This window comes from Sarcophilus harrisii, chromosome 4 (genome assembly GCF_902635505.1).
Source record: "Sarcophilus harrisii chromosome 4, mSarHar1.11, whole genome shotgun sequence".
In the NCBI taxonomy this organism is placed as follows: Eukaryota; Metazoa; Chordata; class Mammalia; order Dasyuromorphia; family Dasyuridae; genus Sarcophilus; species Sarcophilus harrisii.
In genome coordinates, this window is record NC_045429.1 from 367765266 (window position 1) to 367792214 (window position 26949).

Here is a 26949-nt window from a genome sequence, read left to right on the forward strand (position 1 = left end):
TCAAGGGTTTTTCTATCAAACCCATCCAAAAATCCTCTGTCCTACCCTTCACTTTTCAGCAACTTTTTGTGTTGTCTTTTTCTGTTATAATATTAACTCCATTAAAGCAAAGAACTGGCTTGTATTTGTATTTATAGTGCTTAGCATTGTGCTTGGCACATAGTAAGCACTTAATAAATATTTGTTGCCTTGACTACAGTTTATAACTGAGAAGGAAGAATTTGTTTCATTCTTTCTTTGATTAAAAGAATTGATGACACAGTGGACAGAATGTTGGACCTGAAGTCAGGCAGACCTGAATTCAAATTTGGCTCAGATACTTATTAGCTATTTGGTTCTGAGCAAGTTATTTTTTTAAAAAAATACTTCCTCAACATTTTTTTTTTATTTTAATAGCTTTTTATTATTCCAAATACATGTAAATAATGTTTTTATTATTCATCTTTGCAAAATCTTGTGTTCCATATTTTTCTTCCTTCCTCTTCTCTACCCCCTCCCACAGGAGCAATGCAATATAGGTTAAATATGTGCAATTCTTTTAAACATATTTCCATATTCATCATGCTGGGCAAGAAAAATCAGATCAAAAGGAGAAAAAAACATGAGAAAGAATATAAACAAACAATAACAACCACTACCAAAAAAGGTGAAATACTACACTTTGATCCACATTCAGTCTCCATAATTCTCTCTCTGGATGTGAATGGCTCTTTCTATAATAAGTCAATTGGAAATGCTTTAAATCATCTCATGGTGATTTAAACAATGGTGGTCTAAAACAATTGATCATCACAAAGTCTTGTTGTTGCTGTGCTCAATATTCTTTTGGTTCTACTCGTTTCACCAGTATCAGTCATTTCCAGATTTTTCTGACATCAGCCTGCTAAGCAAATCACTTAATCTCTATTGTCTCAGTTTTCCAACTACAAAATGGAAATAATAAGTACTAATATTATAGGGCTGCTGGTGAGATCAAATGAGGTATGTTTAAAGGGCTTTAATAGGTATATATGAATGCTTATTCTTTTTTCCTTCTCCTCAACAATAAGGTTAGAAAGAGAGCAGTGAATGTGCTTGAATTTATTCAATCAATAAACACGTATTAAGCATTTGCTACATTCAAGGCACCAGAGATACAAAGACAAAAAAAATGGAATAACGTCTATCCTTAAAGAATTTGTATTCTACTTGCAAATACAAGCAAATAAGGAGGATGTACAAAATAATACAAAGAATTGTCACAAGGAAGATTATGCTAACCATTTGAGATATCAGGAAAGATTTCATGTAACACTCTGAAGGAAGTTAAGGATTTTATGAAGCATAAATAAGGAGGAATTCATTCCTGACATTTGATAGAAAGATGGACACTAGAGATGGAATTCTATTTACAGAGAAATGTTAATGGATCAGGTTGGTTGAAATAGAGATTATATGGAGACTGATATGAAATAAAACTAGAAAGATATGTGGGAGACAAATTATGGAGGAACTTAAATGTCAGGTGGAAGACTTCATATTTTCTCTTAGAAGCAATAGGGAACCATGAAATTTTTAGATTTTGTGGTTCAACAAGGCACAGAAAGATATGTCTCTGGGATATTGGATGGGAAAATGCTTTCCATTATCCTCCTTTAAGACAATGCTATAGATAATTGTAATATTCTCATTTCTGACTTCTTTGTGGTTGAGAAAATACTTCAATGTATTTTGTATATGGGTAGAGGAACCATCATTAAGGAAAGTCTGAGTAACCAAGGATTATGTACATTTAGTTACTCATGATCTCATTTCCTTTGTGTTCGTAGATACTATACTAGTTATACTACTCAGCATAAATGCAGGTATGTCATCAGGTTTACTTCATGGTTTAGAATCCAAAGAATAGAATATAATGAAGTTTTTAAAAATATTTTATTTAATTTAGTAATTAAGCTTTAAAATTCTTCCAAATTTTCTTATGACTTTCAGGGATACATACTACCCTTCTCCACTTATCTGGGTTAAAAATATTGGCATTATGTTATGTTGATGAGTTTTATTTCTAACTTCAAAAACACTTCTGATTTTTGTTTTCTTTTCTTCACTTACATGGCCACCATATTGGTACAGGATCTCATTAATTCATGATGGATCTTGGCAATCTGGTGGTTTTTCTTGACTTAAGTTCCTTCCCACTCTACTCTATCCTCCACCCACTTGCCAAAGTCACTTTCCTAAAGCACAGGTATGATCTTCTCACCTTTCCCATGCTAATAAACTCCACTATCTTCTAAGATTAAATATAAAATCCTCTTTTGAAAACCAAAAGTCCATTTATGATGTTCTTGAGAGTCCACAGCAAAATAGTAGCTATGTGAATGAAGAGAAAGGAACATAAATCAGAAGTGTTATTGAAGTTAGAAATGATAAGACTTAGCAAAGATTGGATGTGTATGGTGAGTGGGGAAGAGGAATTGCAGATGATACTAATATTACAAGACTAGATAACTAGAAGGAAGGTGGTGTTCTTGACAATCAAAGGAAAATTTGGAAGAAGGGGAAGGCTTAAGGATAATGACAATGAATTTTCCATTTATTTTTAATACACATTGCCTTATGAATCATATTGAGAGAGAAAAATATAACAAAAGGGAAAAAACAGGAAAAAAAAGAAGTGAACGTAGCATGTGTTGATTTGCATTCAGTCTCCATAGTTCTTTTTCTGAATGCAGATGGCATTTTGATGATAAAATATTTTTGAACATGTTGAATTTGAAATGTCTATGAGTTATCCAGTTGTAGATGTCCAAGAGGAATTTGCTGATGTAAGATTGGGGGTCAGAAGAGACATTAGGGATGAATATACACTATAAATATTTGATCATCTACCTAAAGATGAAAATTGATGTGATCACCAATAAGATAGTAGAAAGAGGACCCTATTTGTACACTCTTTTTCCTTTTAGACCAGGTTACCAAGATAATCTTGCTAATGCACAGGTTTGCTCACTTTCTTGATCAAAATAGTTCATTGGCTTCCCATAGAATGTTGAATTCAATGTGAACTCCTTATTCTAGCATCCTCCAGAGTCTTGCTCCAGTTTACCTTTCCATGCCTGTTTCATACAATTTGGCTTTATTTATTTTATATTCCTCCAAACCAGATTATTTGCTATTTTTCAATTTCCTTACTTCACCTCTTGAAATTCTTCTCTGGCCTTAAAGCCTGGATTAAATGCCAGTTGTGTATTACAGGGTTTTTTCTTTAATATTCCCTTCATCCCAATTAAATTGGAAGCTCTTTGAGAGTAGACACTGCCATTTAATTTCTTTCTGTTTCTTAGTGCTGTACCTTAAAAATGGACTATGTTTAGAAAGCTACTCTATCATATTAGAAAGATACTACCTATCATTCATAATATTGTTTCTTTGAAGAAAATGAATTCTGAGGCTTACTGTGAGAAGTGAATTTGAATTTCCTGGGAACATATCTTCCCCCATTACCATGGTGAGCAATACTTCGCCCTTTGCTGCCCTAGGATAGTATCTCGCTATTCCTTCCCATAGATAAGTGTTCATAAGTGAGGTATTTAAAAATGGGATTCTGTATTTTCAGAGGCCAAGCATTGCAGAGATATTGTAGGATGTGATGAAAATAGGGAAAAGAGTATTCACTCTGTAGCAATTTTGAATGAAATTCTTCTGGGAAAGGAGTGTTTTTGCCAAGTGTGTCAGCCCAAAGCAAAAAATGAAACAGATGAGTTGTTAACCTCCCAAATAAGAAGTATTTGAAGTAGCAATTAGCTTCTTTCTGTATCTGATGCCAGTGGAAGAAATCTGGCCAAGGGAAAAAACATGGAGGCCATTTGCACACTGACAATTTGGAAATTATTCAGTGCCTGAGATAATAAACCAGGTCTCATTTTATTTTGAAGGATGTGCCTTGTAGTATAGGGTAACTAGGCTCCATAAGTGGATAAAATGCCTTGCCTAAAGTCAGGAGGATGTGAGTTCAAATCCAGTGTCAGATACTCTCACCCTGGTCAAATCACTTAATTTATAAAATGAGTTTGAGAAAGAAATTGCAAACTACTCCAGTATCCTTCTCAAGAAAACCAGAAATGGGGCCATAAAAAAATCGGATATGACTGATTGGCTAATCAACAAAACCATAAAGTTTGTTAAACAGATTACTGGATGCCTAAAAATAAAGGCTCTCTGGAAAGAATGCATGCTTGATATTCTTGTAAGTTTAAATTTTTTAATGAATATCTTCTCTACTTTTTAAAATATAGACAATCAGCAAAATAATAAATTAAGCCATTATTTGTAGCATTTGCTTACTTCCATGGTATGAATGCTCACACTGAAAATTTAACAATCAGCTCTCACAAGCCATTGTGATCTATAGCTTACCTCTGTGTCACACAGCCTAGTTGCATTGGCAAAATACCTTACATCTTTAAGTTTTATATCATGACAATGTCATGATTGTATAATTTATTCTCCTGTTTCTGTTCATTTTACTCTGTATTTGTTAATTCAAGTCTTCCAAGGTTTTTTTTTTTTGAAACTACCCCATTCATAATTTTTATAATATAATAATATCCTATTATATTTATATACTATCCAGTTATTCCCTAATTGATGATTATGCCTTTAGCTTCCAATTTTTCTTCCTACAAAAATAACTACTTTAAATAATTATATGAAAAAAAATCACTCATGGTAAATATTCCAAAGTATTAGAAATTATTATAGTTATCATTGAAGATAGTGGTTTACCAGAATCTCCATTTTCCTTATCATTCCCAGATTAACTCCATCTTTCCAAAGCATTGGTGGGCATAAAATTAAATTTAAGATATTTAATTCTTTAAAAAAAACTAATTTAATAGCATATAAAATGTAATTCTAAATTTATATTTGTAAAACTATTTCTTGAGGGAGCTATAGAAGAAGGAAATAGAAGTAAAACACTGAAAAATATTAGATTCTAAAATTCATTGAGCTTTAAAATTAAAAGATTAGGGAGGTGATACCTTGGAAGCCCACCTTTGCAGTTTTGTCATTGGCAGGAAAAGCCACTGAAAATGAATTAAATGAAGTTCCATTCTTCCACAAAATTTGCAGGGACCATTAAGAATCTCCACAGGATTTAGTTACTCTCCCACTTGTTCCCTTTATGAGCCCACACCAGAAATCAGAAACATTTTTAACTCTGACTTATACCAGTGGGGTAAGATTAAAGTGAGGAGAGAAATAGAAAATAGAGAAGAAATAATAATCATTCACTTTTATATAGTATCTTCAATAAATCAATCAATCATTGTCTACTATGTACCAGATACTGAACTAGATAGAATAGAAAGGAAAGAAAGCTAAAAGGGAGCAATTCCTGATCCCAAGATACTTTTTTATTTTCTCCAGAGAAACCACTTATCTTCATATATAATATTTATAGCAAGTACTTTGAAGCTACTCTTCAGGTTTTTACTGACATTGTCAAATGTTGCCCTTAGGACATAAATGAAAACTTTTCCCTTTAGAAACTAGGGATAGTCTTGAGGGGTTAGGAGTTGTTCACTCCCTATAACTCACAGTGCACTACCATCTCTTCTCCTACTTGAGTGCTTCCTACTATTATCATTGCTTGAGGAATTGAATTTAAGTGAGGCAAAATTGGCTAAAGTCATGACATCACTTATAATGTTATTTGTCCTCTGTTTAAACTGAAGGATGAACAGCAACAATTAGTTGATAACAGTCAACCATATTTAATTAATTTTTAGACAGGATTTTTTTTACTACAGTTTATAATTGATAGAGAATGGTACAAATGTTTCCCCAAAGTCTATGCATATTCTCCCATCAATACATATAGATTCAAAGGGAAAGTGGGTTCATGCTTAGTGCAGATGTTTCAAAAGAGATAATTCGTACATCCTGGAAGTCTTTTTTTGAAGTCTCAAGTTGTTTTCCTTATAAATTACCATCCAGTATAACTTTTTCAGGTGAACTCTATGCATAACAGTTTGTATCTTTGGCTCCTATTACAGATTTTCATTATCTATTCCAGGGATTCTGTGGGGACATTGAGAAATATGAATAGTCCAAAATTCCTTCAGATCTCTGCAAGTCACAAGTTTCTCCTCCTGTCATGGTGGACTGTGACTGAGGCCATAATCTGAAGCTTCACTTCTCCCTATCTCTTAGTTGATTCCTTCTCACAGGTTTAGCCGGTACACTCATTCATTCCTGTTGGGTTTCTCAACATTGTCTATTGTAAATAAGCTCTGTGTTTTAATACAGATTCCAAAGAACATCACTAAGACTCTTACTCAATGAGGACATATTTCTTATCAATCTTAGCTGAAATATAATATAAGAGATGGAGTGCCATGTATGAAGAATGGTAAGAAGGCCAATTTGTCTAGACCATAATGTGTGTGAAGTGGGATAAAAGGCCTTTAAAAATCAGGTTATAAGATTTATAAAGTATTTTACTTATGACAACTTTGTGATATAAATAGTGCAGGTAATCTTACACCCATTTAATAAATACAATTGAAATTCAGAAAGGTTATGTTATTTAACATTTAGAAAAAGAAAGAAAAGAGAAAGAAAAACATAAATGGAAGGAAGTAAAGAGGAATAAAAAAAGAGAAAAACAGGTAAAATAACTTCTTAAATTCCAAAAACAATTGTCATACCTATAACTCAATAGTCTGTCTTTGGCTTAGAGGAAGTACTCTGATTTCCATCTTCCTGTTTTTCTTTTTCTGTTTCATCTCCACATACATGCTCTTCAATGCTGATTGGCTAGTAGTTATTTACTAGTAGTTATTGAAAATTCTGTTTTTGTCACCAAAGCTGAGCTATAATCCAATTTACCAAAAATTCAGCATTAAGTTTTATAGTAATGATGCTTCCTTTTCTTCTCCACCAACCGCCAAGCTAATTTATCTAGTGTACATGGAATATACTAGTGCAAATATAATGCCCTATTAGCTAACTGTGAATAAGTACTGTTGAGATTTCTGGGATCAGTTTAGCTCATTCTTTTTGTCATTTAATGGTGTAGTTAAGTGGGAGAAAAGGGAAATAATTAAACAAAATGGTGACACAAACCCCAGTAGAAACATTATCTCTACTAAGATGGAATCTTTGTAGTTCTAATTTGTGTTAAGTGTAAGTTTCTATACAGCTGTGAGAAGGTATAAGTGTTGAAACCTAATTGTAGATGGAAAAATGACAATTCTATGAATAATTTGTTAGCTTTTATTTTATCTCAATGCTCAATTTGTTGGACAAATTAGGGAAAACTTTAAACATTTTTTCTGACTGAGTGAAAAATAATTCACTTCTCTGTACAGAGCCTATATTTTCAAAATAATGACTGATGAAGTATGAATATGCTCCAATTGTGATGAATGTACCTTATTGGTCCACAGAGTCTTTCCCTGTCAGGGGAGGGTTACATTTTGGTACTGAGGGTTTCTATTCAAGATACTAGCCAGAAGACTTGGTTAAAAGGATATGCAGGGATTGTTTCTTCTCCCTGCTGTTGTTTGAACAGCCTGCAGGGATTAACTTGTGATTGGGTACGAGCCAAAGAGATAAATGACACAGTCCATTGTGTTTACATTCATTAGAGCCATCCTGCCAACATGGAGCAAAGTAGGATCATGTCAAAGTGAGTTAATAACATCTTCATACTACAGAGTCTAGTCTATTGGCAGGCCCATGAAATGGAGTTTAGCCCACAGAGATGCATCAAACGTTCTGAATACTCAATGTATAAGTGAGATCTAATAGAGAAATGGAGCCACTGGGGAGCAGTATTGGATGGGTTCTTTTTTTTTTTTTTTTTTTTTTTTTTGAAAAAGAGAATATTGTTTTTTTCCAACAACCTTGTAATAACGAAGTTAATCCTCAAGAGGAGAACTCTATGACCCTCCAATAGGTGGGTAGTAGGTAGGTAAGATGGCTATTAAGAGCCTTACCAGTCAACAAAAGCAGGAAACTTAAGAGGGTTAAGGCTGGAAATGTTTCACAAATACACAGCACTGTACCACAGGGATCCATAACAATGAATTATCTAGCAGAATAGATACAGAAGCAAACTCTTCTATGTAAGTTTTCTTTCTTTTTGAATAATGTTTCTATTAAAGGTGATTTCCTGTTCCAGGAAAACAACTTGGACATTGCCATGGGCTGACACAACCTCTGGCTTCCATTCTTCTTTAAGCATGGCAATGAATGTGTAACTTTAATAAAGCAAACCATTGGTTGAGTCCTTTTTGTGCTTTGGAGATTACTTGTATTTACTATACTCAACCTCTGTTCTATTTACAAATTGCTAACAATTCATTAAAATTTAAGATTAGAACATACAGGAAAAAGGTGCAGGAAGGATGACTTCTTCCCTCTCTCCCTTCTTCCCTCCCTCCCTCCTTCCTTCCTTCCCTCTCTCCTTCCTTCCCTCCCTTTCTCCTTCCCTTCTTCCTTCCCTTTCTTCTTTCTCTTTCTCTCTGTATGTGTGTGTATGTAATTATCTCTGACTTCATTGTAAAACCCAGTTACCATGATTTCCAGGATAATTTTTTTGCCTCAAAGGACAAGCGTCATAAGACATGTGACAGGATAAATAATATGTAATCTTCCTTAAAAACAACTAAAAAAACTTCCTTTAAAAACAAATACTTTGGAGAGGGGGAGGTAAATGAAAAAAAATAGCATAAGTAAAGATTGAAAGGGTGAGGGATAAAAGCTCACTTGAGTTCAGAAGTGTGAGTGAGAAGTCAGGCCATCTAAATAGCTTTCTCATTTAGTAATAAGTTCCAATGTGAGCATCCTGTAATTGTCAGCACCCTGAGACAAAGTTGCTTTGCCCCCTACTGTAGTTGTGACCTTGTTTTTACATTTTGACTTTTTCCATAAGAAAAATTAATAGTGAATTAACTATACATCACTCCATTTTGGATAGCTTTGCAATTGCTTGAGTCAATTAATTATCATCTTAGTGCCCAATCAGTAGATATCAAGTATAATTCCCTTCTCTATATTAGTGTTATCAAACTTAAAAAGAAGCAATCGCTGCTCACTGTGTATTGACTCAAACTCCCCCCTCACCTCATAAATAACATTATCTCTGATGTATTTTCATATTTTTTAATGAAACATTCTTAAATTACACTTTAATCGGATCCAGCAGCACTGGAGAATGTTTGACATCTCTGCTTCACATAAATAGTAGAAAATATATATATATATATATATATATATCAGTTTCTAAATCTAAATCTAAATAAAAAGGGAGAACTTTTATGCATATACGTGAGTCTATTTGGTCTCATTCAGCCCTGTTTAAGTCATGCTTAGTATACTAGTTATTATCTGCATTTTTAAAACTTGGATCAGAGTGGAGGTAGTGACTAGCTGTGTGATTTCATTGTACAGCCTAATAAAGAAATTGGCCCTAGAACTGCATGTCAGCACCCTCTCTGCAAATGATAATCTTACAGACTGTCTAGGGCCATAACAAGTGACATAAGTTGCTCTGGTCACAAGTTTAGTATCTGTCAGAGGCAGGATTTGAATTCCTGTTTTTCTGGATCCAAAGCCAGCTAGCTACACACTGTGCTACACTAGAGAAATTCAACAAATTTGCTTTGGATCTTAAGTTTACCCAATTTAGGAATCAGAAGAATCTTGTTTTTAAGGAAAGAATAAAAAAAAAGGCAACACATTTCAGAACCCTTATTGAATACCCAGAGTATACTCAAAGAAATTGAGCAAACTTGACCTAGGAGAGGAAGAAATCTTGGTAGCCAGACTTTCTTGAGATTTGTTCAACTTCTTACCTCTCTAGAGGTCATGGGGAAGCGTGATGGAGCAGTGGATAGAGTACTGGACCTAGAGTTGAAAGGTCTTGAGTTTAAATCCAGCCTCTCACATTTACCAGCTGTTTGACTAGTTGCCTCAGTTTTTCATCTGTAAAATGAGCTGGAAAAGAAAATGGCAAACCATGCTAGTATCTTTGCCAAAAGAACCTCAAATGGGATCATGAAGAGTTGGACAAGACTGAAATGACTGAACTGGTTCATTGGCAATTAAATTATAAGCCCTTGGTGGAGCTTTAGTAGAATGTAAATTCCTTGAAGGTGGGAATTAGTTAGTTTTGTTTTTCTCTTTGTGTTTTCAGTCCTAACTCAGTTCACAGTAGTCACTTAATAAATGTTTGTTGAATTGACCACCTGGTAATTCTTGAGAAGCCAGGTGAATCCCTCCCATTGCCTGAGCCAAGCAGTGCTGAGGAGGGCTTTATATTTCCTTTTCTTTTCAAGTTATAGTAAGCCCGTGATTCTCCCTTTTCTTTCCTCATATTCTTTGTATTCCTTCTATTTCAATAACATTTAATCAGGAAACATATAAGAAAGTAAAGAGACTTGCACATGTTCAGCATGCCTTCAGGAAGTATAGCTATTTTTGTTGTCTTCTTTGTGAATTCAAGGTCTGGTGTATTTGGAGGTTAGTGTTGCATGTATAAGAGGCAAACTTTATTTATTCTGTACAAGCTATGCTTATCATGCTGCATATGCCAGGGAAGTAAAAGTTAGAACAAAGTTACTACAAATTTTCTTTTATCTCCAATAACAGAAAATCCAAAATTCTATAGTACGCCTAACAAAACCCACAGCTGCGGCTCATCCTTTGAGAATCATAGTAGTAAAACATGAATGCATATGAACTAGAATGAAGTTTGAAGGTAAGGTTACACTGAAAATTTGCCACCAAAATAAATTTCTAGGGCCTATGGCTAACTGGAATCCAGAATGCGTTGTATCATATATTAATGAAAGGTGAGGAAATAAGTCTAATATGAGATGTTGCTATGGATATAACTCCAAAATATTTAGCTTTCAAAACCATTCAAGACTAACTTCTTTTAAAAAGCAAAATGAGATTCTGAAATAGTAACAGTGATTTTTTTCTTTACTATCTGTATAATCCAAAACAGATATTAAATTTCATCTCTTTTTTTGGTCAAAAAGGTCGCCAGTAAGCTCACATTCTTTCTAATGTATCCCTACGATAAGAAAAAACAGCATACTTATCTCTGAGCCTGATGACAGAAAAGGGTATTGGAAAGAAAGATACTACAATCCCTCATGCACAGTAATGTGAGATGAAAATTACACTTTAATCTGCAGTCTAACAGGTTCTGTCTTCCATTAACATTATATCCCCCTTTTATCATACAGCTGAACAGGTTATATATAACTTGTTGCAGAAAAAAATGCATTTTCTGATGTTGTTAGAAAAGATAGTTTCTCTAGGATCATCTTAAGCCAATACTTTCAAACAGAGCTCTTCCTGAATATGTAGGACATTTTCTTATGAAACATAATAGAAACCTAACATGTTACAAATACCTAAAACAAATAACAAGAAATTAAGTATCCTGTGTTCAACAGATTTTTCCTGCATACAGATGTCAGGAGGACTAATCTCTCAGTGGTTCAGTTATGAAAGGGTTTTATCTTCTGTCTTTTGTTGGACTCAACAGGAGGGAAAATATGCATGTGGAGATGAAAGTCAAGCTGATTATTTCAAAATCAAACTCATGTGTATTTAACTGACGAGGTCCTGGAAGATAGCCAGTCCGACAGCATTGAAATATTGCCCCTGTGACATAGCACGCGTAGGTAATGGAGACAAACACTAAGATAGTCAAGAAGCTGAGGTATCCTCAGGTAACTGAAGTTAGGTAACTAAGCAGGAAGGACAGGAAAAATGGAAGGAAAACGCTGTTTTTAAATGAAGAATCCTCTGTAACAGTGGGGCATGATTGACTTGATGAAGTTTGGTTCTGTCAGATTAATGTTATGAAGGCTCTGTTTGGACCTTTGAATAACTTCAGAAAATTCTGACCCAGACTTCTTAGAAGGTACTAGCAATTCCAAGGAGTAAAGGTATCTAATATCCACCTGTATGCAAGGTAATGAGATTTAAGGATCTAAAAGGGCTACCAGAAGCTCTCTAGTCTAACCCTCTTATTTTATAGATGAGAAAAACCAAGGCCAAAGGAGAGAGTAAGCTACCTGCCCTAAGCATCAGATTTAGAGCTCTGTCTGTCCAAAAGCTCTTTGTCTGTCCCCTATTTCTTTTCTAATAATATTCTTTTTTATGCTATAAATAAGGTCATACCTCCTGAAGTCTTACTGAAATCATCGCTGGGGGAGATAGAGGAGAGAAGCAGCCAGGGCAGCACAATTCACTGTAGTGAACAGGAAAGATATCTCTTCTTGGATGTCCTACCTTTGTGTATGACTAATATCTTTTGTGGTCTTCATCCCCCAACACACACTTTATCCTTCCTCTGTAATATTTTCCTTTCTCACTCAGTGTTCCAGTTTGTGTATATGTTTGGTACATACTTTGTGTGTGTGTATATATGTAAAATGCACAATACATTATGAATATTTATATAAATATCTATATGTATATATGTTTCATGTAAATATATAATTATATTCAGATATATGCATTTATAATATATTCAAAACATAATTATAAACATATATTTGTAATATAAACATAATTATAAGTATACATATTTATAATATACATATAATTTTAAAACAAATTTATAATGTAATAGTATATAAACATGACAGTATATAGTATATAAATATGGTAGAATTATAAACAATATAATATATATGATAGTTATAAATATACCAATTTATAATACATTATATATAATTATGATAGAATTATAAACATACCTATTCATAATATATATGACAGAATTATAAAAATACATATTTATATCATATATAAAGATGATATATTTATTTAATTTATAATTTATATTTATATTACATTTATTTATAATAAATGTATCCCTACGATATTATATTTATATTTATAATATTATATATTTATTATATTTATAATACATTATATATTTATCTGTTATCTTACCTCATTAGAATAGAAGCTTCTTGAGGGTAAGCAGTTTCACATTTGTCTTGGTATCCTTAGGACTTAAATACTTGGGCTATAGTGGATATTTAGTAAGTTCTTGTCACTTAAATTATTGACTATAGGAAAATAGAAAATATCAAAAATTTTTCAATACTGGAAAGAGAGAATCTTAGAGAACACACATGTTGATATCATCAAGTCTCCCCAACAAACTAGGAAGTGAGATTATTTGGCATAAGGACAGGGAGAATGCATTTGAAGGTGAGGAGGATGAAAGTATTTGAAGCATTGATTGGGAAGAATGAGACAAGGAATCCTTAAAGATAGAATAGTATTATCAAACATTGTGGAGGGCCTAACTGAGATTGTATACTACAAATTGTAGTGAATGAAATCAATTTGATTTTGTGACTGTCTCTAGAGTGAATAACAAACACTGCAAAGACTTTTGCAGTGTGTGATTCAGAAGATAAGAATTAGAAGAACTATTTATTTTTCATAATGGGTTTTCTATATCTTATATTATTAACATTAAGATCAAATAGTAATTTTGGAAGGACCCACTGATGGGAATAGGAGCTCAGGGAAAAGAGCACAAGACTGGGGGACATGGGCTTTAGTCCTGTCTCAGACACTTGCTAAATGTGAGTTACACTAGACAAGATATTTCTACCTGTGTAACTTGAGAGAGTTGAAGTAGGTGATTACCAAGACACCTTCTAACTTTAATATTATGAATATATAAGCATAATGAATAGGTCACTTTACAGATATAAGTTTTTAAAATATCAAAGTCCTCACTCTCTAGTACAGGAGGCTTTAACCTTGTCCATACATGCCAAAAATATTCTGAAGCAGAGAAAGCTACTATTAATCCTCAGTGTTGCCCAGTATAGAAGCTTTTCCTTTTCTATTAGCATAAGGGCTCTTTAAAACAACAACAATAACAACTTTTTAAAATTTAAATTTTAAAATTTAAAAAAAATTTTAAAATATAAAAATTTGTTTTTATATTATCCTAATTTCTCACAGTATCTTTCTCCCTCTTCCTTCCCAAGCATCCATGCCATATAACAAAAACTATTGCTTAATGAAAAATTGGAAGAAGAAAAAAATAAGCAAAACTGATCAATGCAGTAAAAATATCTGAAAATATATGCAACATTTTCTAAACACATTGACCTCCACTCTCTGGAAAGAAGTGAGGGAAATATTTTCTCATATATATACCATGATTTGTCATTGCAATTCTGTAACATCCATTTAAAAATTGTTTTATACTTATGCTTTCCATTTATATTGTAGTCACTTCGTATGTTGTTTTCTTTTCCCTGTTTACTTTCCTCTATATCATTTCATGTTAAGTATTACCATCTTCTCTGTATTCATCATATTCATTTTTGTTTTCAGAACAATAATATTTCATTACATTCATGTGTTACAATTGGTTTAGTCATTCCCACTGGGCATCTATTTTGTTTCCAGTTCATTGCTACCACAAAATGTACTGCTATAAATATTTTGGCATAGTGAGGGACTCTCTTCTTATCAATAACTTCTTTGAGATATATGTTTAGTAGTGAAATATGTATAGGGGTTCTAAACTTGTGATCTATAAACTTATTTTTAAAACATTTGATAATTACATTTCAATATAATTTATTTCCTTTGTAATATCTGCATTTTATTTTATGTATTAAAAACACTATTTTGAGAAGAGATCCATGGGCTTTACCAGAGAGTCAAAGGTGTCAACATGACCTGAAAAAAAGATTAAGAACACTTAATTAGAATCTGACTTCAATATCCCTTCTCAAAAGTTTGTTCCAGACACCTAGATACCATTTATCTCCCTTTACTTTTAAAAAAGTTTCTTCCCTTAACTCCAAAGACTTGCAGTTTATAAGATGATTTTGCCTCATTGCAGAAAATGAAACAAAAAGACAAATATGGTGGAGGGGAATACTGAATTTAGTACCATAATGCTATATTTCAAATCTAGGTCTCTTACTGTTATCTTGAACAAGTTATTTAACCTATTATCCTTAACTGAAGAATGGAATGATTAGGCTAATAATAACTGACATTCACATGAATTAAGGATTGAAAATAATTTTATATACATTATATTATTTGATATACTCAGCAATGCTGTAATGCTATTACTATCACCATTTTACAGATGAGAACTGAGGCAACTGGGGTAGTTAGGTGGTACAGTGAATAGGGCATTGGACCTTAAGTCAGGAAGACTTGAGTTTAAATATGTCCTCAGATACTAACTGTGATTCTGAGCAAGTCAGTTAACCTTAGTTGCCTCAGTTCTTCATCTATAAAATGAGAGGGGAAGGAAATGTCAAACCATTTCAGCAGATTTGCCAAGAAAACTTCAAATGGGGTTATGGAAAAATCAGACACAACTGAAATGAAATTAAAACATGAAGTTATGAGAAACTAAATGACTTGCCCCTAATTATAATGGGTTTTGTTTTTCTGACTTCTGAATGATTGAAACAAATGGGGTAGGAAGTAGAAAATTCAGAACCTAAAATAAAATAAAATTGAATTTGAACAAAATTATTTGCTTAGGATCATAAGCTAGGTAGGAAGTATCGGTGGTAGGATTTGAACTCAGCTCTTCATGACTTCAACCCCAATACTCTATCCATTTAGTTGCTATGATAGTTTCTAATCCATTCTTATAGTTCTACATGCACTTTTAAACAATTGCCCATGGAATAAATTAAGGAAGAATTTAAAAAAGGAAAGGTGGAATTGAAGTCCAAGAATCAAAAAAGGGGGGGAAGGGTAGAAGAATGAAGAGAAAAAGGAAGAAGTTCAAGGAAAGGAGACCTAGTTTCATGAGGCAAGCTCTGTGACAAATAAAAGGATTGGATTAGCCAACAGGCACTAGATTCTGCCACTAAGTATTTGTAGGTACAATTATATGTGTAAATGCATTTCTAACTTCTATGCCTTAGGACCTACATTCTGAAAATTAGATTTTAAATGTCTTCTTCCTCTCATTTATGGCTTAGGGATCCAGACATTTAGTGTATAATTTGTATGAGGTAAAGAAATTTATTCTCACTTAGTATCCTGTATATGGAAGTTACATTGTGCTCTTTAGTATATGTTGAGAGGGGAAAAGAGACTTTTAGAGGTTATTAAAGATGATACAGTATTTTCTCACTTTCTTTTTAAATTAAATTTTTGAAAACATTTTTATTTAAAGTTTTGATTTCTAAATTCTATCCCTCCATCTTTTTTCACCTCTTTAAAGTGGTAAGCAATCAGATATAGATTATAACTATGAATTTATATAAATCATTTCCACATTAATCATTTTGTATGAGAAGATTTGAATAAAGAAGAAAACAGAGAAAGTGAAAAATATTGTACTTCAGACTGTATTCAATCAATATCAGTTGCTTCTCTCGAAGTGGATAGGATTCTTTGTCATCAGTCCTTTGGGACTGTCTTGGATCTTTACATTGCTGGGAAAAGCTAAGTCATTCTCAGTTTTTCATTGAACAGTATTCTGTTACTGTATACAACTTCTCCTGGTTCTGTTACTTCATTCAGTGCCAGTTCATGTAAATCTTTCCAGATTTTTCTGAAAACATCCTGCTTGTCATTCTTACAGCACAATAATATTGCATTAGAATAATATGCTACATTTTTATTTAGCCACTTCCCAGTTGATGAACATTCTTCTTTTTTATTTATGTATTTACAAAACATACACATGGGTAATTTTCCCAACATTGATGTTGATGAATATTCTTTTGATTTCTAATTCTTACCATAAAAGAGCGGTTAGAAATATTTTTAAACAAATAGATCTTTCCTCCCTTTTTTAATATCTTTGGGATACAGACAGTGGTATTATAAAATCAAAGGTCATGCACAGTTTCATAGTCCATTATGCATAGTTCCAAATTGCTCTCCAGAATTATTGGATCAGTTGTGTGCACCAGCAATGCATTAGTGTCCCAGCTTCTCCATATCCCTTCCAACACCAAATACATTTTTTTTCATATTAGTTATTCTGATAAGTATGAGGTGATAGCTCAGAATTGTTTTAATTTACATTTTTCTGATTAGTAGTTATTTAAAGCATTTTTTCATTTGACTATAATTTTTATATCTTTGTCTGAAAATTACCTCTTCATATCTTTCAATGATTTTTCTTTTTTTAATTAATTAATTTGTTTTTAATATATATTGCTTTATGAATTATGTTGGGAAAGAAAAATTGGGAAAAGGGGGAAAAACCATGGGAGAGAAAGAAACCAGAAAAAAGAAGTGAAAATAGCATGTGTTAATTTACATTCAAACTCCACAGTTTTTTTTTTTTTTTTTTTTTTTTTTTTTTTCTGGATGCAGATGTCATTTTCTATCCAAAGTCTATTGGGATTGCTTTAGATCACTGAACCACTGAGAAGAACCAAATCTTCCATAGTTGATCATCACATATTCTTGCTGTTACCATGTACAACTTATTCCTAGTGTGTTTGTTTCCCTCAGTATTAGTTTGTGTAAATCTTTCCAGGCCTTTCTAAAATCAGTTTGTTTATCATGTTTATACAACAATAATATTCCATTCAGTTTATTCAGCCATTCTCCAATTGATGGGCACCTCTTTGTTACCGTAAAAAGAACGGCTATAAACATTTTTGCACATGTGAGTCTTTTCCCCTCCTTTATGTTTTCCTTGGGATACAGACCCATTAATGGCACTGCTGGGCAAAGGGTGTGCACAGTTTTATAGTTCTTTGGGAATAGTTTCAGATTGCTCTCCAGAATGGTTAGATCATTTCACAACTCCACAAATAATGCCTTAGTGTCCCAGTTTTTCCACATCCCCTCCAAAATTTATCATTATCTTTTCCTGTCATTTTAGCCAATCTAAGAGATGTGAGATAATACCTCAGAGGTATTGTTTTAATTTGCAGTTCTCTCATCAATAGTGACTTAGAGCATTTTTTTCATATGATTAGAAATAGTTTCAATTTCTTCTTCTGAAAATTGTCCGTTCATATTCTTTGCCCATTTGTCACTTGGGGGATAACTTGTACTCTTATAAATTTGACACAGTTCTTTTTATATTTTATAAATAATACCTTTATAAAACACAGATTGAAAAGATTTTTTCCCTGGCTTTGTACTTCCCTTTTAATCTTGTTTCTGTTAGTTTCATTTGTGCAAAACATTTTTAATTTAATCAAAGTTATCCATTTTGCCTTTTATAATGTTCTCTAGTTCTTCTTAAGTCATAAATTTTTCCCTTCTCCAAAGATCTGAAAAAATTATCCCTTGCTCTCCTAATTTGTTTATTTATGGTCTCATCCTTTATGCTCAAACATGTATTCATTTTCACCTTATTTGGGTATGTGGTGTGAGATGTAGGTCTATGTCAAGTTTCTGACATATTATTTTCCAATTTTCCCAGCAATTTTTGTCAAAAATGGGTTCCTATTCTAGAAGTGGTGTTTGGAGGTTTACCAAATACTAGATTACTATAGGCTTTGATTATTTGTTATGTGTATCTAATCTGATCTACTGATCCACCATTCTATTTCTTAGCCAGTACCAAACGGTTTTGATGACTGTTGCTTTATAATATAGTTTTAGGTTTGGTACTGCTAAGCCACCACTCTTTGTAATTTTTTCCATTAATTTCCTTGATATTCTTGACATTTTTTTCTTCCAGATGCATTTTGTTATTATATTTTCTAGTTCTATAAAATAATTTTATGGCAGTTTGATTGGCATGGCACTGAACAAGTGGATCAATTTGGGCAGAATTGTCATTTTTACTGTATAAGCTCAGCCTACCCATGAGCAATTGATATTTTTCCAAATGTTTAGATATGACATTATTTGTGTGATAAATGTTTTACAATTGTGTTCAAATAGATCTTGGGTTTGTTTTATCAGGTAGACAACCAAATATTTTATTTTGTCTATAGTTATTTTAAATGGAATTTCTCTTTCTATATCATGCTTATGCACTTTGTCAGTAATATATAGAAACATTGATGATTTGTGTGTATTTATTTTATATCTTGCAACTTTATTAAAACTGCTTCTTTCTAGTAGGTTTTTGGATGATTTTCTAGGATTCTCTAAGTATATCATCATGCCATCTGCAAAGAGTGAAAGTTTTATTTCCTTACTGCATATTCTAATTCCTTTAATTTCTTTTTCTTTTCTTATTGCTAAAATCACCATTTCTAGTACAATGTTGAATAGTGGTGATAATAGGCTCTTTGTTTCACACCTGATCTTTTTGGGAATGCATCCAGCTTCTCTCCATTACAAATAATGCTTGCTGTTGGTTTTAGATAGATACTGCTTATTATTTTAAGGAAAACTCCCCTTTTTCCTATGTTCTTTAGTGTTTTTAATAGGAGTGGGTGCTGTATTTTGTCAAAAGTTTCTTCTGCATCTATTGAGATTATTATATGTTTACTGTTGGTTTTGTTATTGATATGGTCGATTATGGCAATAATTTTCCTGATATTGACCCAGTTCTGCATTCCTGGTATAAATCCCATCTGGTCATACTGTATTATCCTGATGATAAATTGCTGTAATCTCCTTGCTAACATTTTGTTTAAGATTTTTTGCATCAATATTCATTAGGGAGATTGTTCTATAATTTTCTTTCTCTGTTTTGTCTCTTTCTGGTTTAGATATCAGTAATATATTTATGTCATGGAAGGATTTTGGTAAGAGTCCTTATTTACTTATTTTTCCAAATACTATGCATAACATTGGGATGAATTGTTCTTTAAATGTTAGGTAGAATTCACTTGTAAATCTTTCTGGTCCTGGAGATTTTTTCTTAGGGAGTTCATTAATGGCTTGTTCAGTTTCTTTTTCTAAAATGGGAGTATTTAAGTAATTTATTTCCTCTTCTGTTAATCTAGGTAATTTATATCTGTACAAATATTTATCCATTTCAGTTAAATTGACAAATTTGCTGCCATTCAGTTGGGCCACATAGCACCTAATTATTGTTTAAATTTCTTTTTTATTGGTTATATATTCAATCTTTTCAATTTTGATGGTTTACCAAAGATTTATCTATTTTGTTTTTTTTTCCATAAAACCACCTCTTACTTTATTAATTAGTTCAATAGTTTTTTTTTAGTTTCAATTTTAATAATCTTTCCTTTGAGTTTCAGAATTTCTAATTTGGTATTTAATCGGGGAGTTTAAATATGTTCTTTTTCTAGCTCTTTTAGTTGCATGCCTGATTCATTGATCTTTTCTTAATCTATTTTATTCATGTAGGTATTTAGAGATATAAAATTTCCTCTAATAACTGCTTTGGTTGTGTCCTATAGGTTATGGTATATTGTCTCATTATTGTCATTCTTTTAGATGAAATTATGGATTATTTCTGTGATTTATTGTTTGATCCACTTAGTTTTTAGAATTAGATTATTTCATTTTCAATTGGTTTTTTAGTCTATCTTTCCCTGATCCTTTATTGAATATAATTTTTATTACATTGTTGTCTTAATAGGAAGTATTTACTATTTCTGCCTTTTTGCATTTGATTATGAGGTTTTTATGCCATAACACATGGTCAATTTTTGTGCCATGTAAAGCTGAGGAAATGGTATATTTATTTTTGTCTCCATTCATTTTTCTCCTGAGGTTTTTTTTGTATCTCTTTTTCCCATTTGGCTTAATTCTACTTTTGAAGGTGTTGCTTTCTTCAGTGGATTTTTTTTTTTTTTTTGCATTTGGCCAATTGTATTTTTTAAAGAATTGTCTTGTAAGCTGTTGAATCTCTCTTACACACCTCTCACTTCTCTTTTTTTCTTCTATTTCTCTCAGCCTTTTAAAGTCTTTTATGAGAACTTCCAAGAAGCCTCTTTGAGTTTCAGACCAATTCATAACACTCTGTGACATTTCCTCTGTGGACATTTTGTCCTCATCTGAGTTGGTATTTTGATTTTCCCCATCACCATTCTATAATCAAGGTTCTTTTCTGTTTCTTGCTCATATTCTTTATTTTTGTTTTGGTATTTCCTTCCTCTCTCTCTCTCTCTCTCTCTCTCTCTCTCTCTCTCTCTCTCTCTCTCTTTTTAAGGTTGAGCTCTATTCCTGGAGTAAAGGAAACACTATTCCAAGCTTCCTATGTAGCTCTCAGTCTTGGCTTTTAGCACAGGGGTTCCTTGTGTTTACAATGGTTAGCTTTGCCTGCTCTTTTTAGAAATACCCTAGTTTCCCAGAGTTTTCCTTCTGAGCTAGATTGTAGGCTGCCCCACTGATAAACTCTTCTACTGAGCCAGGACTGAGAGTCTCAGTTGCTGATTTTCTGTGATTAAGACTTTCTTACCAGCTTTCCCAGAGTCTTTTCAGCTAGGCCAACCACCCTTTTCACCCTAGTGAGACTGACCATTTCTGAAGTTTTTTCCAATCTATCAAGCTCAGGAGTGGTTTCTTTCTGTGAGACTCTGTTCAGAGGATTAGTTTCATGTAGTTTTCCATGGCAACTGGGAGAGCTTGAGAAGTTTCCTGCCTTCACTTTGCTATCTTGGATGCATTTCCTCAGAAGTTTTGAATGTTTTGCTTGAATTTTGACTCAGTTCTCTATATATCTGAAAATTAGACTTTTATAAGAGATACTTCCTGAAAAATTTCCCAGTATTTTGCTTTCCTTATAATTTTTGTTGCATTGGTTTTGTGTTGTGCAAAATGTTTTAAATTTTATATGATCAAAATTATATGTTTTACACTTTGTCTTGCTCGATGTCTTCTTTGGTCTTAAATTATTCTCTTATCCATTAATCTGATAGACAAATTAGTCCATGCTCTTTTAATATGCCAAACCCTGTATAATCTTGACTATAGCTCTGTGGTATTCGAATTGTTTCTTTTTGACTTGCTTACAATACTTTTTTTCTTAATCTATGAACTCTGAAATTTGATTATGAAGTTCTTGGAAATTTTCATTTTGGGATATCTTTCAAGTGGTGATTGGGGTTTTTTTTCCCCAAATTTATATTTTTGTCTTCTGGTTCTATTATAACAGTGCAATTTGCTTTGATAATTTTTTGAAATACATTGTCTGTACGTTTTTGCCCCTTAATCATGGCTTTCAGGTACTACAGTAATTCTTATGTTATCTGTCCTGGGTCTGTTTTCTAGGTCAGTTTTTTCCAATGAGAAATTTCACATTTTCCTTCTTTAAAAATTTTTTTTTGATTTTTTAAATCATATTTTGATATCTTCTGGAGTCATTAGTTTCTCTTTTCTCAATTTTAATTTTTAAGGAATCATTTTCTTCAGTGACTTTTTGTACTTCTCTGTTTTGGCTCTTCCTTGTTTGGATATCAGCATCATAATTATATTGTAAAAGAAATTCATTAGGGCTCCTTATTTCCATATTTTCCCAAATACTGTATATAGTATTGAAATTAATTGTTCTTTAAATGTTTGTTAGAATCCATGTGGTTCTGGAACATTTTTCTTTTTTCTTTTTTTTTTCTTTTTTCTTTTTTATTTAATAGCCTTTTATTTACAGGTTATATGCATGGGTAACTTTACAGCATTAACAATTGCCAAACCTCTTGTTCCAATTTTTCACCTCTTACCCCCCACCCCCTCCCCTAGATGGCAGGATGACCAGTAGATGTTAAATACATTAAAATATAAATTAGATACACAATAAGTATACATGACCAAAATGTTATTTTGCTGTACAAAAAGAATCAGACTCTGAAATATTGTACAATTAGCTTGTGAAGGAAATCAAAAATGCAGGTGGGCATAAATATAGGGATTGGGAATTCAATGTAATGGTTTTTAGTCATCTCCCACAGTTCTTTCTCTGGGCGTAGCTGGTTCATTTCATTACTGCTCCATTGGAAATGATTTGGTTGATCTTGTTGCTGAGGATGGCCTGATCCATCAGAACTGGTCATCATATAGTATTGTTGTTGAAGTATATAATGATCTCCTGGTCCTGCTCATTTCACTCAGCATCAGTGGAACATTTTTCTTAAGCATTTCATTGACAGCCAGTTCAATTTCTTTTTCTAAGATTGGTTTATTTAAATATTTTATTACTTCTCCTATTATTTATAGTTTTGTAATTTTGGGTAATTTATAATTTTGTAAATATTCATTCACTTCAATGAGATTATCAAAGTTATTGGCATGTAATTAGGCAAAATAACTCCTGCTTATTGCTTTAATTTCCTCTTCCTTGGTGGTAAGTTTACCCTTTTCATTTTTGATACTAGTATTTGGGTTCTCTTCTTTTAAAATCAAAATAACCAATGTTTTGTCCATTTTTCTTTTTTCACAAATCCAGCTTCTACTTTTATTTATTAATTTATTAATGGTTTTCTTACTTTCATTTTTTTAATCTATCTTTTGATTTTTCAGGATTTTTGATTTGGTATTTAATTCTGAATTTGTTCTTTTTTGAGTTTTTAAAGTTGCATTCTTTATTTATCTGTTTCTCCTCTGTTTTATGGATATAATCAATTTCTCCCTAAGTACCGCTTTGTCACATCATGAATTTTGCTGTTTTGTGTCATTGTTGTCATTTTCTTAATGAAATTATCAATGTTCCTGTGATTTTCTCTTTGACTCATTTGTTTTTTAGGATTAGATTATTTGATTTCCCTAGAAACTGAGTAGATGTCCATCAATTGGAGAATGGCTGAATAAATTGTGGTATATGAATGTTATGGAATATTATTGTTCTGTAAGAAATGACCAGAAGGATGATTTCAGAAAGGCCTGGAGTGACTTACGTGAAAAATGCTGAGTGAAATGAGCAGGACCAGGAGATCATTATATACTTCAATAACAATACTATATGATGATCAATTCTGATGGACGTGGCTCTCTTCAACAATGAGATGAACCAAATCAGCTCCATTTATTAAATAATGAATAGAATCAGCTACACCCAGCAAAAGAACTCTGGGAAATGAGTGTGAACCACTACATAGAATTCCCAATCCCTCTATTTTTGTCTGCCTGCATTTTTGATTTCCTTCACAGGTTAATTGTACATTATTTCAAAGTCTGATTCTTTTTGTGCAGCAAAATAACTGTATGGATATGTATACATATATTGTATTTATCATATACTTTAACATTTAACACATATTGGTCTAATCTGCCATCTGGGGGAGGGGTGGGAGAAAGGAGGGGAAAAATTGGAACAAAAGATTTTGCAATTGTCAGTGCTGAAAAATTACCCATGCATATATCTTGTAAATAACAAGTTATAATAAAAATATTTGATTTCCAATTAAATCTTAATCTCTCTTTACACTGTCCATTATTGCATATAACTTTTATTGTAGTATAATATGAAAAGGATGCATTTACTATTTCTGCTTGTGTGCATTTGGTTGTGAGGTTTTTTATCCTAATACATAGGTAAATTTTTTTTTGTGTGTAGGGACCATGTATGCAGAGAAAAAAGGCACATTCCTTTCTATTCCCATTCAATTTCCTCCAGAGTTCTATTATATATAAATTTTCTAGAATTGTATTCACTTACTAAGTTTCTTTCTTGTTTATTTTTATTTTTTTGCTTAGATCTATCTAGTTCTGAGAGGGGAAAGTTGAAGTCACTCACTAGTATAGTTTTATTATCTACTTGTTTATGCAATTCATTCAACTTGTTTTTCAGAATTTAGGTGCTTTATCATTTGGTGCATATATGTTTAGTACTGATGTGACTTCATTGTCTGTGGTAACTTTCATCAAGATATAATTTCTTCTTTGTCTCTTTTAATTCGATCTATTTTTGCTTTTGTTTTATCTGAGATTATGATTGCTACCCATGCCTTCTTTGCTTCAATTGAAGCATAATAGATTTTGTTCCAGCTCCTTACTTTTATCTCCTTCAAATATATCTGTTTCACATATATATATTTTTGTAAATAATATCTTGTAGGATTCTGGTTTTTAATCCATTCTGCAATCTGCTTCTCTTTTATGGTGATTTCAACCCATTCACATTTATACTTAGGATAACTAACTTTCTATTACCCTCCATCCTATTTTTCTCTTGCTTATCCCTACCTTTCTCTTACCCCCTGCCTTATCAACACCTTCCCCAATGTACCCCTTATTTTATCAGTCCTCCTCCCCTCCATTATCTCTGTCCCCTTTTACTTGATTATAGATTAATATAGATTTCTATATCCAACTGAGTGTTTATGGACAGTTTTTCCCTCTCTGAGCCAATTTTGATAAGAGTAAGGTTTAAGCCTTGCCTGTCACCCATGCTCTTCTTTCTTCCTCTCTCTCTCTCTCTGTGGCTTTTACATGTCTCTTTTATGTAGAACAGTTTTATCCCATTCAATCTTTCCCTTCCATCTTCTTGCAGTGAAACTTTCTTTGTATTCATTTTGTTGTTCTTTTTTTTAGGGAGGAGAAGGCAGGGATCATCCCATCAAAGTTACCTTATATCCACAGTCTCTGTCTACATATACTCCTAATTTTTCCAATAGCAATAAAGTTTTTAAGAGTTACAAGTATTATGTTGTTATATAAAAATATAAAACAATTTAACTTAATTGAATTTCTTATGTTTTATCTTTATTGTTTCTTTTGTACCTCTTTATCTTTCTCTTGAGTCTTATATTGAGAAATCAAATTTTCCATTCATCTTTGTTCTTTTAATTTAGAAGTGCTTAAAAGTTCTCTATTTTATTAAATATTGGTTATTTTTCTTCTGAAAGATTATATTCAAATTTTCTATGTGGATGATTCTTGGTTGTAATCCTAACTCCTTTGGCTTTTGGTACATCATATTCTACACCATCTTGTTCTTTAATGTGGAAGTTTCCAAATCCTGGGTAATCTTTACTATAGATCCATGATATTTGAATTGTTTCTTTTTTTTTTTTTTTTTTTTGACTGTTTGCAATCCTTTTTTTCCCTTAATTTATAAGGTCTGGAATTTGACTATGAGGTTCCTGGAAATTTTTGTCCAGGTGGTCTTTTGGGGATTTCTTTTATTTCTATTCCCCCCCTGGTTCTAATATGTCAATTTGATAATTTTTTGAGATATGTTGTCTGGGATTTTTTTCTTAATCATGGCTTTTAGGTACTCCAACAATTTTTTATGTTATATGTCCTGGATCTATTTTCTAGGTAGCTGTTTTTCCAATAAGAAATTTCACATTTTCTTTTCTTATTTTTTTACTTTTTTGATTTTGTTTTATCATATCTTGATGTCTCTTAGAGTCATTAGTTTCCACTTAGCTTTCATTTAATTTTTAAGGAATTATCTTCTTTAGTGAACATTTTTACTTCCTTTTCCATTTGGTCAAATCTATTTTTTGTATTTCTTTTTTCATTTTATTTTTTCTCTCCCAGCCCCATGATCCTGTTGCATTACTTTCATTCCACTCCCCCAAACCTGCCATTTTTCTTTTACTTTTTAAATTTGGTTCTCACCCCTCTCCCCAGGAATTATTTTGTGCCTGAGACCAAATTATATTTTTTCTTTGAAATTTCACATATAGATGCTTTAACACTATTGTCCTCTTATAAGTTTATACCTTGATCCTTCTGTCACCATAGTAACTTTCTATAGTCAGATATTTTTTCTTTTTGCTCATTTTTTTGCCTTTTTTGGTGACTTGATATTTTCATGTGAAATTTGGACTCTGGTCCTGCATTGTCCCAAGATTTCTGTGCTAGGGCTCTGGGTCTTACTGTTGGCTTTTTTTGGGCTTCAGGTCTTAGCTACTTGAGTTCTATGAAAGGTAGGCTTCCCTTATGGCTTGTTTTGTAGGATGGGGCCTACCTGCTGGCCTCCTCCACTGCGGGATTTAGCTAGTTGCCTGATCCCCCAGGGTAAGTTCTTGATGTTGGTAGAGAAACAGGGTCTCTCTACTAGCAGATCCTAGGAGTAGGGTTTTACTTTTGGTCATGAGGTAAGACATAAGCGTTTCTGGTCCTAAG

At 32.5% G+C, this 26949-nt stretch overlaps 1 protein-coding gene across 1 annotated transcript in view; it reads left to right on the forward strand.

The window, feature by feature from the left end:
• The window catches only part of DISC1 (DISC1 scaffold protein), a 500053-nt gene that overhangs the window by 342459 nt on the left and 130645 nt on the right, over nucleotides 1-26949 (forward strand).